This window comes from Belonocnema kinseyi, chromosome 9 (assembly GCF_010883055.1).
Source record: "Belonocnema kinseyi isolate 2016_QV_RU_SX_M_011 chromosome 9, B_treatae_v1, whole genome shotgun sequence".
Classification (NCBI taxonomy): domain Eukaryota; kingdom Metazoa; phylum Arthropoda; class Insecta; order Hymenoptera; family Cynipidae; genus Belonocnema; species Belonocnema kinseyi.
In genome coordinates this window covers 14,961,013-14,973,044 of record NC_046665.1, presented here as the reverse complement: position 1 = coordinate 14,973,044, position 12,032 = coordinate 14,961,013, and the positions used below count along the sequence as shown (strand labels likewise).

At 31.3% G+C, this 12,032-nt stretch overlaps 2 protein-coding genes across 10 annotated transcripts in view; one reads left to right on the top strand and one right to left on the bottom strand.

The window, feature by feature from the left end:
• Positions 1 to 12,032, bottom strand: part of LOC117179929 — a 1,200,486-nt gene that overhangs the window by 1,138,498 nt on the left and 49,956 nt on the right. The window lies entirely within an intron of this gene.
• The window catches only part of LOC117180426, a 69,455-nt gene that overhangs the window by 54,672 nt on the left and 2,751 nt on the right, over positions 1 to 12,032 (top strand). The gene's annotated exons all lie outside the window — the stretch shown is intronic.

Sequence of the window (12,032 nt, the reverse complement as noted above, 5' to 3'; positions counted from 1 at the left end):
TTTGAAAATTAAAATTCGAAAATTTTTTCTAAAGCCTCCAGGGGACTTCGTTTTCGCACAAAAAAATTTTATGTGCCCTTATTGCATCCGGACCCACAATTGCGCTATCACAGGAAATAGAGATAAGGAACTAGATATAAGACTGTATGTAAATACTTATAAATAATTGTATATATAGAAAGGATAAGATTGTAAAAAAATATAGATATAAGTGGAAAGATTGTAAGGAATGGATGTCATGTAAACCCTTAGGGGACATTTTATGAATAAAGAAGAAAAATATTAATTTCAACCAAGAATATTACAATTCTTTGTATTCCGACCAAAGTTGTGTACAGACTTTTCAAAATTAAAGGATGAAAAATATCTACAACTGTAATTTGCTAGTTGTGAATTATCTTTTGTTTAAGCTCCTTTGTTCAGGACTCAATTATTTTGTTTAAAATTGGTCTTTTTTGTTTGAATTCGACTACTTGGTTAAATTTAAAACTAACTGAGTAAAAATGGATATCTTTTTTGCTAAAGATTCATAATTGTATTTGAAAATTTAATTCTTTTGTTGAAAATTTCTCTAATTGTTTAAAGGTTAAAGGACCTCTTAAAAAGTAATTGTTTTGGTTGAAGATTCATTATTTTAGTTTAAAATTTATCTCTAGTTAAAAATTAAAAAATTTAATTGAAATGCATTTTTTAGTTTAATTCAGCTGTTAGTGTTCTAAAATAATCATATTTTTTAGTTCTTGGTTGAAATTTAGTCTACTTATTTAAAAGTTGTACTATTTTGTTAAAATGTTATGTTTTTGGATGAAAATGTAACTATTTGGTTGAAAATTCACTACTTTTTTTAAACTGAAAATTAAACTTTTTCATTTTCAGTATAAACGGTTTTGTTAAAAATTTGGCTTTTTAATAAAAGATTTGCATTTACAACCGAATAGTTTAACTTTTAACCAAATACTTACATTTTCAACTTAAAAATATAAATTTTAAACTGAATGGCCAAATTTTGAAACAAAAAAGATTAATCTTTAACAAAAAAGAGTGGCATTCAAAAAAAGAATTCTCAATGAAAACGTAGTGGTGAACATCTTAAAAAAAAGAATTTCAACAAAATATTTCAATTTTTAACCAGAGTTGAATTTTCGAACAAATATGTAAATTTTCAACAAAGTAGTTGAATTTACATTTTTTAACCAAATAATAAGTTTTCAAGTATTTATTTGTTTAAAGTGTTATTTTTAATAAATAATTGCATTAATTTCAATGTAATTTGAAACATAATAATTATTAGTTTAATTCTAAAGAAAATATTTATGTTTTTCATCAGCTTGAATGTGAAAAGTCCAGGGGACAGTGGAAGACTTAACTAAGCCCGAGATTCGACAATTTGCAGAAATTCGAGTTCAATAATCTCATTTTTTTCCAACTTTATAAGGATTCATCTACTCTTGTAATCAAAATTCGTACAGTAATCATATATCGCGTTATTCTTTACAAAGTAGTGTAAAAATTTTGTATAAATCGGAATAATGAAACAGTTGTTACTAACATTTTTATGGCATTGAACGCATGAACTAATATTGGGGCTAATTGACCAAGATTTTCAAGGGAGGGTTTACCAAGTAGCAACAAGCTCATTACATGTTTTTTCTACCTATAAGAACATTGATTATTATAATGAGCATACAAAAATTTTGCTAAATTGATTTATAAAGATTGTGGTTTAAAAATGCAAAGTTCATTATTTAAAGAATATGATTATCATCAACGTGAGTTACAAAATTGTAATAAATGCTATTCATCAATATTAGGTGTAAATTAATTTTTAATAAAAAAAAGCTCATTTGGAATAAAATAGTTCAATTTAATTTTCTACCAAAAATATACAATTTGTTAAAATCCTATTATCAAAGATTAATTGCAGTTTCAGGTACAGAACTCATCCCTTAGTGCCTTCTATTATTCTATAGTAATATTTCGTAACTTTCATTAAATAATTATAACATAGAAAAAATAGGCTTTTTATTTATTCTTTTTCACGAAAAGATAAATAGGCGCGCGCCGTGGAACGCGCAAGACTACTAGTTGGTTTGAAGCATCAAACGGTCCTTTCGCTCTCGGTCAAATGCATATAGAATCAATTCGAAAGCATATACTATTATTTCTTATTTTCTTGATTCAAATAAAATATTATTGAATTAATAAAAAATTAATTAGACTCAACTAAAGGTATCGTAGACCTAATAGTCAAATATTATAATGTTAACTACACGTGAAATTTGAAGCAAACGATATGTTCTATAAATTGATAGCACCATCCTTTCAATTCTGAAGTGCGATGCTATCGTTGCAACAGTAGAAAAATCTACCTGTATAGTACATTGCCATAATCTATTAGCAAAAATTTCAGCTTCAAAGATGGAAAATATTAATTCCAATGCAAAATACATTTATTATCCAGAAGTTAAATCTAAAGAATTAAGACTTTTTTTAACCTCTGACACAGACTCTTCCGTTTTCTCGTATTTTATTGACATTAATTCTCAACTATATACTCCATATATTATTCTAAACTCAACTAATTGTTGAATTTGATTAGGAAAGACGTATTACTTGTAACTAAGGGGCCGTTCATGAACCTCGTGACGCGCTCGGGGGGGGGGGTCCAGTTATGTCACGATTTGTCTCAGGGGTGAAGGAGGGTTTTGTTTAAAAGTCACGTGATACATAATTTTGTTTCTTTTGTACCTCTTAGTTAAGTTCACGAAAAAATATACCGAATTTTGATTTTCTTTTTTCAAATATCGCGCGGTTTGGCTCGACTGATAAAGCTAGTTTTTTGTACGATGGTGTGAATTAGAAAATAATATAAAGTTGAAGAACAAAACTGCGATTTACATTTTTTGAGAGGTCAGGTGGGGGGAGGGGCAATCAATTATCACATGTCATTGAGGCGGAGTTCAACGATTTGTCGTAAAGTGTCACACAGGGAGAGGGGGGAAATCTTTTTGAGTAATTCGAGTCACCAGGTTTATCAACGGCCTCTCGCTTAGAACCGCACGCCTTATCCTAATGGTGTATTTACACGCCTGTCTACTGGTCGCCAGCCAGCCGAAAAGTCATAAGAGTGGAAGAGACAGAGAGTGGAAAATTAAAAGAAACATGCGCTCTACCTCTTTCACTCTTATGATTTTTCTGCTGGCTGACGGCCAGTCGACAGGCGTGTAAATAAAACATTAAACGAAATGCCTCCGCTGCAGCATTGACTTTTTGATTAAACTATCATCAATCGATAGTATGTCAAAAATAACTAGCCACGTAATAGATTTAATGCTTGTACAATGATTCATTTTGATAAAAAGAGATATTTTGGGTTCCAGTCGTGTATAAAGCTACGTTTTGTACACGATTTGAACCCCAAATATATCTTTCTATCAATTAGACACATGTCCTAGCTTTTTTGTAAGTGAGCCCTTGTTTAAAAAATATGAGCGTATGAAAATCACGGTCGCCGGGACTGCCGGATGCTTACCGAGTCACGCGCTGCTCTTTTCAGCCTGCGTCACTGGTCCACTGGTAAAGGACGTATCTAACAACCACACTGCCGCTGGTTCAAATATTTTATTTCACAAAATTTTTTTTTCTATTTTTCGCATTGTAAATATGCCAAATAATAATTTTTAATGACCCCCGGAGATCAATTTTTCAAGTAAAATTATTGGGAAATAACTATCATGTAGACACTTTTTGATTTTTCAAATTTTTAAGGTGTTTTTTGTTGGACCTGTTTTCCTCATGAAATGAAAATTTTAAAAACTTGCATCTCGGTATTTTTTAAAAACCTTTCTCTCCTTTCTGTGAATAAGAGTTAAATAGTAAATTAATAAATGTCAGTTAATTGTTTTATAACAATAATCTACATTAAAAATTGTAACTAAATTAATTATTGCGAATAGTAATTTCTTATTCAAATAGACAATGTTTAATAATTAAAAAAAAACATTTGAAAAACTTATATTTTGCATTGTTTCAAGCCAAATAGTATAATATACTCCATTTAATTTAATCGTTTTCATTTTAAGTTTTGACTTCAATATTTACTCTGATTATTTATTCAATAATAACTTGCAGAAAATGAATAATATAATTATTTAAATTAATTCTTAGATAATTATCAATATTATTTATTTCTGCTTATTAATTTATGTTAATATTTATTTCAATAACAATAAATAATAATACCACAATTATTATATTTCATTGTTAAAAAACTGCGTTTTTTCATTTTGTTTTATCACTCCAATTGTTTATAGAAATTAGAACTTAAAAGATACATTGCTTCAAAATTCAATTAGTCAGCAATTTGTATGAAAATTATAAAAGAAATTAATTTAAAGACTGTGCGCTATTTGAAATCAAATTGCTCATTCAGAAATACATTGTTTTTATTTATTGTTATTTAAAATTTTTCAAAATTATTTTATACAGTTTTAAACATTAATGAAATTTGACTCATAAAAAAATGTATTCCATAAAAAAATAATATTCAACAAAACAATTTTTTTAATTCTTTAAATTCTGGACATTTCTGGTTCGGTCATTTTAAAAATGTATGAATCATAAAAAATATTTTTATAGATTGGAGAAGTTTAATACTTTTGGTTCAATTTCAGTGTGCCTTACAGACAGTTACGAACAATTTTTTTAAACATTTGCTTTTATGTTCATATAACAAGATTTTTCTTCACATTGAAATCTTTTACCTTAGAAAAAAAACATATCTTGATCTGATAATAGAATATACAGATGATTAAAAATTAATTTCTCTCCATTTCTATCACAGATGCTGTAGATCTGATAGTGTATGCTTTTGACCGTATATTCAAAAGCGCCATGCATTATGACTACAGATTAGATACTATCAAATAGAAAGAAAAGCAGTGTACTGCTTTTCACTTTTGGAATTTTTACATAATAATTGAATTCAACCAAAATATATTTAATGTGCCTGTCGAAAATAACTGTTCAAAGTAACTTCACCGCCATTCACAATTTCCTTGAACACTTAATAGGTGGCGTTGCAATAGGAAACCTGGACAACCTTGTCTGGCACGACTCCTGGCCACGCAAATTAGCTCTACCCGGGCCAGATCATGTCAGACCGATCCGGACCTGATCGGTAATCGGGAAAAGATCTGGCAATTTCTGCACGGGAATGTAAGTTTTAGTTTTTAAAAAATCACTTTTCGTTGAAGCAATTAATTTATAATATAAAAACCCAATATTTTTATAAAGTATTTAATCGTTCAATCCCAGGCGTGAATTGCATACTGAAGAAACAATTTCCTAAAAAATATTAACATATTTTTTATAAAAAGGTAAATTTTCCAAGAAATACTACATTTCTGGACAAAAAGGAGAATTATCAGCTGAATTAATTAAATTTTTACTTCAAATAATTAATTGTGAACAAACAAATGAATTTTTAACATAATGGATTAATTTTTATCCAAATACTTCAATTATGAAACAAAAAGTCGCATTTTAAACAAAATAATTGAATTTCAAACTGAAAAAAAAATAATTGGCAAGAAAATAGTCCATTTGTTATGAAATCAGTGTATTTTAAACTGAAATAATTAAGTTTCCAGTAACTATTTATAACTAAATAGTTTAATTTTTTTTTAAACTATGAATTTGAAAGAATTTGTTTGACTTTTTCATCTATCTTTTATTCAATTATTATTTCTTTCTTCCAATCAGCCGAAAAGTGACGTAGTTTTGAAGTCTGGTTTTTAATTGTGAATTTTTTTCATGTTCATTTATCATCGAATTATTCATGAAAAATTTATTTCTGTTCAGTCTTAAATGAAAAATAATTACATTTCGAACCGAAGAGATGAAATTTGAACTGGCTAAATTTATGAATCACTTAAAAATATAATTTAAAAAGAAAAATTATTTTAACTGGATATGAATCTTCAAAAAACTATAATAATTTTCAATCACATATATAAATAGATTAATTATAGATCATATGTAATATCAAAATGGAAAAGTAAAGTTCAAGTAAAGCCCACAAATAATGTGATGTATTTAACTATATAGCATGTGGCGGAGTGCCATTTTATGATACTCTGCTATATGAGCGCTCCGAACAAAGAAACTCTTCTCTTCGTTATAATGCAGCCCATGGAGTTGGGGAACGGTTTCGATATCTAATAACGTATCTATGATACGAGTAGGTGCTCGCTAGTGATAAACTCGAAATGATTCCTGCCTGCGGTTCTGATCTGCGAGTCTCGCCGCGTTCGCGTGTTAACGAAGAAGCTCACATCTGGCAACGTCGAGTTTCCCAGTAGACTCTCCATCACTGGTCGACTTTATACCGACGACAGGAAGATTAGCTTCACACGCCTAGGTCTGTAGGGGGAGCGAAACTTTCGCATCGCAAGGAGAGTGAAAGAAGTGTTGTCAACTTACAGATTTCAAATACGCCAGCTGATCAAAACTGTCGGTGACGTAGGTCATCAAAATTAAAATTGGCAAACCCTCCTTCCCGATCTTTTCGGGGCGAAAATTTTGCTACACCCAATAGTTCTACGCGCGTGCAACTAACCTTCTGCTGGTCGGTGTAAAGCCGACCATTCAGTCTCAGCTCTCGCGATGCTAGCATTAAGCATCCTCGCTCGTAACGCTGAGAAAATATAAAGAGGAGAAGAACTGACGAGGCGCGGATTTCCCGCTCTTCACGCATTTCACTCTCGGTATATAGCCTTTCTATCTTATGTGTTTGCATCTTATAATTTCTTGAGAGTTCTGCGGTTCACATTTCTTGAAGTATTTACTTAAAGAGGCCAAAAAAACGTAAAGGGGCAATTGACAATTTTGACAACTTGCCTTTTAGTTTTTCACACACCTGGAGACTTATTTCGTGAAAATTTAGTTTTTCTGTCTTTTAGATTTTTTGTGTTAAATTTAATTTTATTGTTTTTCTAATTTCAGTAACAGGGTTTGTTTATTATGTTTGTCGTAAGGGATTTTAATGCCTATGAGAAATTTCATGCAGGTATAAAGTGTCCTTGAAAATATACAGATTTATAGTTATGGGATCCTCTTTTGCCATCCTTCCTAATTAATGTTCTAGTTCTTTAGTTTATTCTTTGTGTTATCACTTTTCTATTTTCGTTCTGCTATTTTGTAATTTTAGAGTTCCGGGTTTTATTACCTGTCCTACGAGATCGGCTTGATTTCGAATATTGGGCTTTTATTTTCTTATCGGTTCCTATTCTCAAGATTTTATTTCAATTTAGCACTTATTAAATTTTTTAAATATTTGCTTTAATGTAGGTCCCTATTTGACTTGAGCATTTATGACTAAAGCCGATAAGTGGCATATACATTTACTAAGTAGGCTTAGGCACTACGTCACAGCTTCCCCCCTTTTTAAAAAGCTGTTATGTAGAAACAACTTTTTTAATTATTCTATGTAGGTTTAGTTTACTGAACAACAAAATAATTCTTTTTGTCTAAATAATTTACTCGAATTTTAAAAAGTTTTAATTTAATTGGAATATATACCATTTTGAAGTCGACCGCGCTATCGCTTTTTTTTAAATTTGAATATTTAATTTCGCCTGTATGCCATTGTCGGTACGCATTATCTTGGGTCTTGGATAGATAAATTCGTTTGTTTCAAAAAATTTTATTATTAGGGAAAAATTCATCTTTCGGTTTGAATTCAACTATTTGGATATGAATTTGTTTGCTTGGTTGGATATGTATAATTTCTGTTAGAATATTAAAATTTGAACATATTTGATCGTAAAATTGTTTTCTTGTTGAAATTTTGATTTATTTTATGAAAAATTTAGATATTTCTATAGAATTTATCTCTGACAGATAACAATTTCTTATTTGTTGAAGGAAAATCATCCTTTTTGTCGAAACTTAAATTATCTTCGTAGAAAATGTATGCTTGGTCAATTCTTTATTGATTGCCAAGTGATTCATTTGTTGAATTTCACAGATTTCTTCGTTTAACTTTATAAAAAAATTATTTTGGTGAAAATATCTGTTATACTTTTGTCAAGAATTCATTTTTTTAGCAAAGATTCATCAATATGGTTGTATACACTAAGTAAATTCTATGATTATTTTGTTTTTGTTTGGGAACTAGGAAGAACATTTGATTCGATGAGAACAATTCATCGAACAGGTAATAAAATGAGATTCATTGTTTTTTTTTTTATTTTGACCACGGTTAATTGTTCGACAATATTATATGTTTATATGTTTAAATATTTTTGATATCTCCACCCATTTCTTTTCAGCTTTTGGTATTTACATATATTTTTATATAGATATCATGACAATTTTTAAAACGATGATATAAACATATACACGCAACATACATACACGAAGAGATTCCTGCAGAGGAAACCGGCGGAAACAATTAAAAGTTTGAGCGGATTGCAGCGCTCCTACCTTTTAACTTAACTTTCCTCCCATCACTTTGTATTTCTGTTTCTTTAAGCACTTGTTTTTTTGTAGATGTTTTTCTTTGTCTCAAACATCCATTGGCTCATCTGCTTCAATGTACACTTTAAAGAATCAATTATCATCAGCCACCTGGGGAATGTGGACAGCATCACGGAGGAATTCTAATGTTTTTGCTGCCGTGAAGGAACCCTCAGATAATAGGTGAGGACTCCTTCTGGGAGTCCTTCCATCATCCCGTCGAATAATCCGGCTGCATCATTAAAGATGAAGGTGGTTGATCGATCTGTAGTACCTTCGAGTGGGACCAGCTGTCCAGGCTCGCCATCGCCGACCAGGATGTCCTCCTATAAAGCGACTTTAAAAAAGCAAGATGGTGGTGGTCTCTCACCTTCTTCAGTTATTTCTGAAATGTGTATTTTGTAAGTCCTATTGTCTTCTACGCTGGTCACGTACTTGAAATTGATTATCCCATAGTTTTTTGGAATATTTTAAACCCTATGTCTGCCTGAGAACATTCGAAGCATGCTCCCAGATTTTCACTGAAGAAGAACTCATCGTTGCACAGGGGGCATGTTTTGGGCAAGCAGAGATTCCTCTTCACTGCCACGTGAATTTCTAGAGAGAGAAAACGTTCTCAGGGCTGCTCCGGTTTTCAGACAATTATAACAATGCCATTCTGCGACGTTGTTCTGGTTCACGTACATAATTCCATGTGTATGCACGAAAGTTGACTCCGGCCCGAAGTGTTTATCCTCTTCAAACGGGATAGCTGCTATCAGCCACTCAAAATGTGCTGACTCAAGAGATGGTAAAATTTCCGCGTTGATTCCAGGTAAAATTCGCTGCTCTCGGCGTTCTTCTAGGCGCAGGTTTTTAAAATCTTCTAGGAGTCCGGCAACTTGTCTTATTTATTTTTTTACTGTCGTAAAGAATGCTTCCTTGTGGGGTTGTCTTCTTGAAAATGAGGATGACTCCTTTGAGGTCCAGTCTTATAGGTGGCTGATTCCGTGAAAGGGTGAAGGGATTTTTGCGCGCGTATTTTGTTAATCTAACTTCTTTTTTTCAAATTTCCCCGCTCTCACACACTCTCTCTCTCTCTCACTTATTTCTATTTGAATTTGCAGGCCCAATGAATTATTTTGACCAGTCTGAATTTAGAAATTATTTTGAATAACTTTATTTCATTTTGTAATATAATTTATTATAAATTTTGATATTTATTTTATTTTTGTGAATAGTTGAAGAATAATAAATTTTTCTTTAAATTTTCCATAGCGGGAAAACTGACTTTTTAGAATTCGAATAATGTGAATAATAAGAATTTAAATGTTTTAAATATTAAGAATAGAAGCAATTCAAACTTTGGAAGAAAGAGTAATAAAAGACTTTAAATTTTTGAATAATAGGAATGATATAAATTTTTAATACTTTTTGAAAAGAAATAATAAGATTACAAATTGCTGGAAAAAAATACAATTTTTTTGAATAATAAATGTGATAGAAATTTTTACCTGTTTGGTCAAAGAATAAAGTTTTTTAAAAATAATTATCGAATTTTTTAATAATAAACGTGATAGAAATTTTTAACACTTTTGGAAAAAAGAAACAAATTTAAAATTGTTAGAAAAAGATAATAGAATAAAGAATTTTGGATGAATAAAATGCAAATTTAAATTTAAGTTTGAAAAATGAGACTAATAGAATTCTTTAAGTAACATTTGGGCAATTTTTAAATTTATATTTTTTATATATTAAGGTTAAATTAAAATCTCAGAAAAAAGGTTATAATGTTCCGAAAGTTTAAATTTTAAAGGACTGGTCTAGATAATTCGCAGAGTCTTTTACAATGAAATTCTCAGTCCCTTGTTTTCAAAGGAGTTGTTACCAATATTAATTTATTTACATGGACCAAGTTTGTCCTCGTCAGCGAAATTCTAATTAGGGCATTAGGGAGCGTTCACTTATGATGTCACGCACCGAGGGGCAGGGAGGGTTCTTGTCAAGCGTGACAAATCGTGATATACGGGGGACGAAACATTCTGCGCGTGATATCACGGAGGATTTTCTTGTTTTTAACTAACAAACTGAAAAGCATTAAGTCCATATATATCCTAGCTGTTTGATAAGTTCTTTGAAAAGAATAAAAAAAATGTTAATAATAAGGTTTATATTTTTTGTTATGTTCATGTAACGTTTGATTCTAATATTTAAGAAGATTCCGAAAAGTATTTTATAATTATTTTTAAAAATGTGAAAGGGGGGCGGTCGAAAGAACGTGACGTAATATTATAGGTGGGGGCTCGTTAAATCGTGACTGAGCGTGAAATAAAAGCTTGAAATAAAGCGTGACATCATATGTGAACGCTTCCTTAGTATTTCTGACAGGATTTTCTATTATATAAGGGGATTGCTTAATTAAATTTACGGAATCTCCCTTTTTAAAGTTTTTTGGGTTCGCTTTTTCGTCGTAGTATTTTTTACTCTCATTTTTTGCTTTTTTCATTTCTCAAAGGCAAGGCATTTCACATCTACTAATTTTTTTAGTAAACTCCTAAAATATTGGATAAAAGTGGGTGGAGGTTCATTTTATGTAAAACCAGTTGATTCGTGGACTTGCGTATTGTACGAAAATATTTCATAACGAAGCCAGAAATTCTAATTTCCGTTACTTCCAAATTGTCTGAGATACTCAACAAGTGTACGATGACTTCGTTCGAGTGATCCCAGAGATTGTGGGTAAATGGCAGTAGAATGAATTTGTTTGATTTTAAATATTTTGAAATATACGTACATGATTTTACTCGTGAATTGGGTGACTTGATCAGTATGAATTGCTTTTGGGCAAACATATCGATAAATATATTGCTTCGCCAATGCATGTGCAACGTGCACTGCATCCATTTTTGGAACTGACATTGCGTTAGAAAATTTCGAAAAATTATCCTGAATTGTGAGATTTTATTTGTTACCTTGAACGGTATTTGGTAACGGTCCCACTATAGCAATCAGAATTTTCTCAAAGGTTTCTTTTGGCGTATCTGTAATTTTCATAGATAAGCGTGTTTTTATCCGAATTAATTCAGTTGACAATTTTCACAAAGTTTGAATTGATTTTGTATATCTATCTGTCGGAGTTATGCATACAGGCGTATTTCTTTTGTATATTGCGCATGCGCGTCAGCGCCACTTCGAGAAGCACGACGGCGTTGCCGCACTCGGAGTCTACTTGCCCGCTCGATCGGACGTTCTCGCGCGTCGCTCTATCTTTGTAGTTTGATAAATAAAGAATAGTTTTTGTTTCCCAGACGAATTCGTGTGTGCCTCATCGTTATTCGCCTGCTCCCATACATCTAATTCTGTCAGGTTATGGTAACAGCACGCTTCCATCGCGCGATAACGAGGTGAGCGCGTGAGTTCAAGTGAGTGAGAAGTGACTCCTCCGGTGACCAGCTCCTTTGTTCTACGAAAAACTAGAACAAGCTTCACTTGTGTTGTCATGGCGAACAACAGTGAAAAGGGTGATGCCAAGC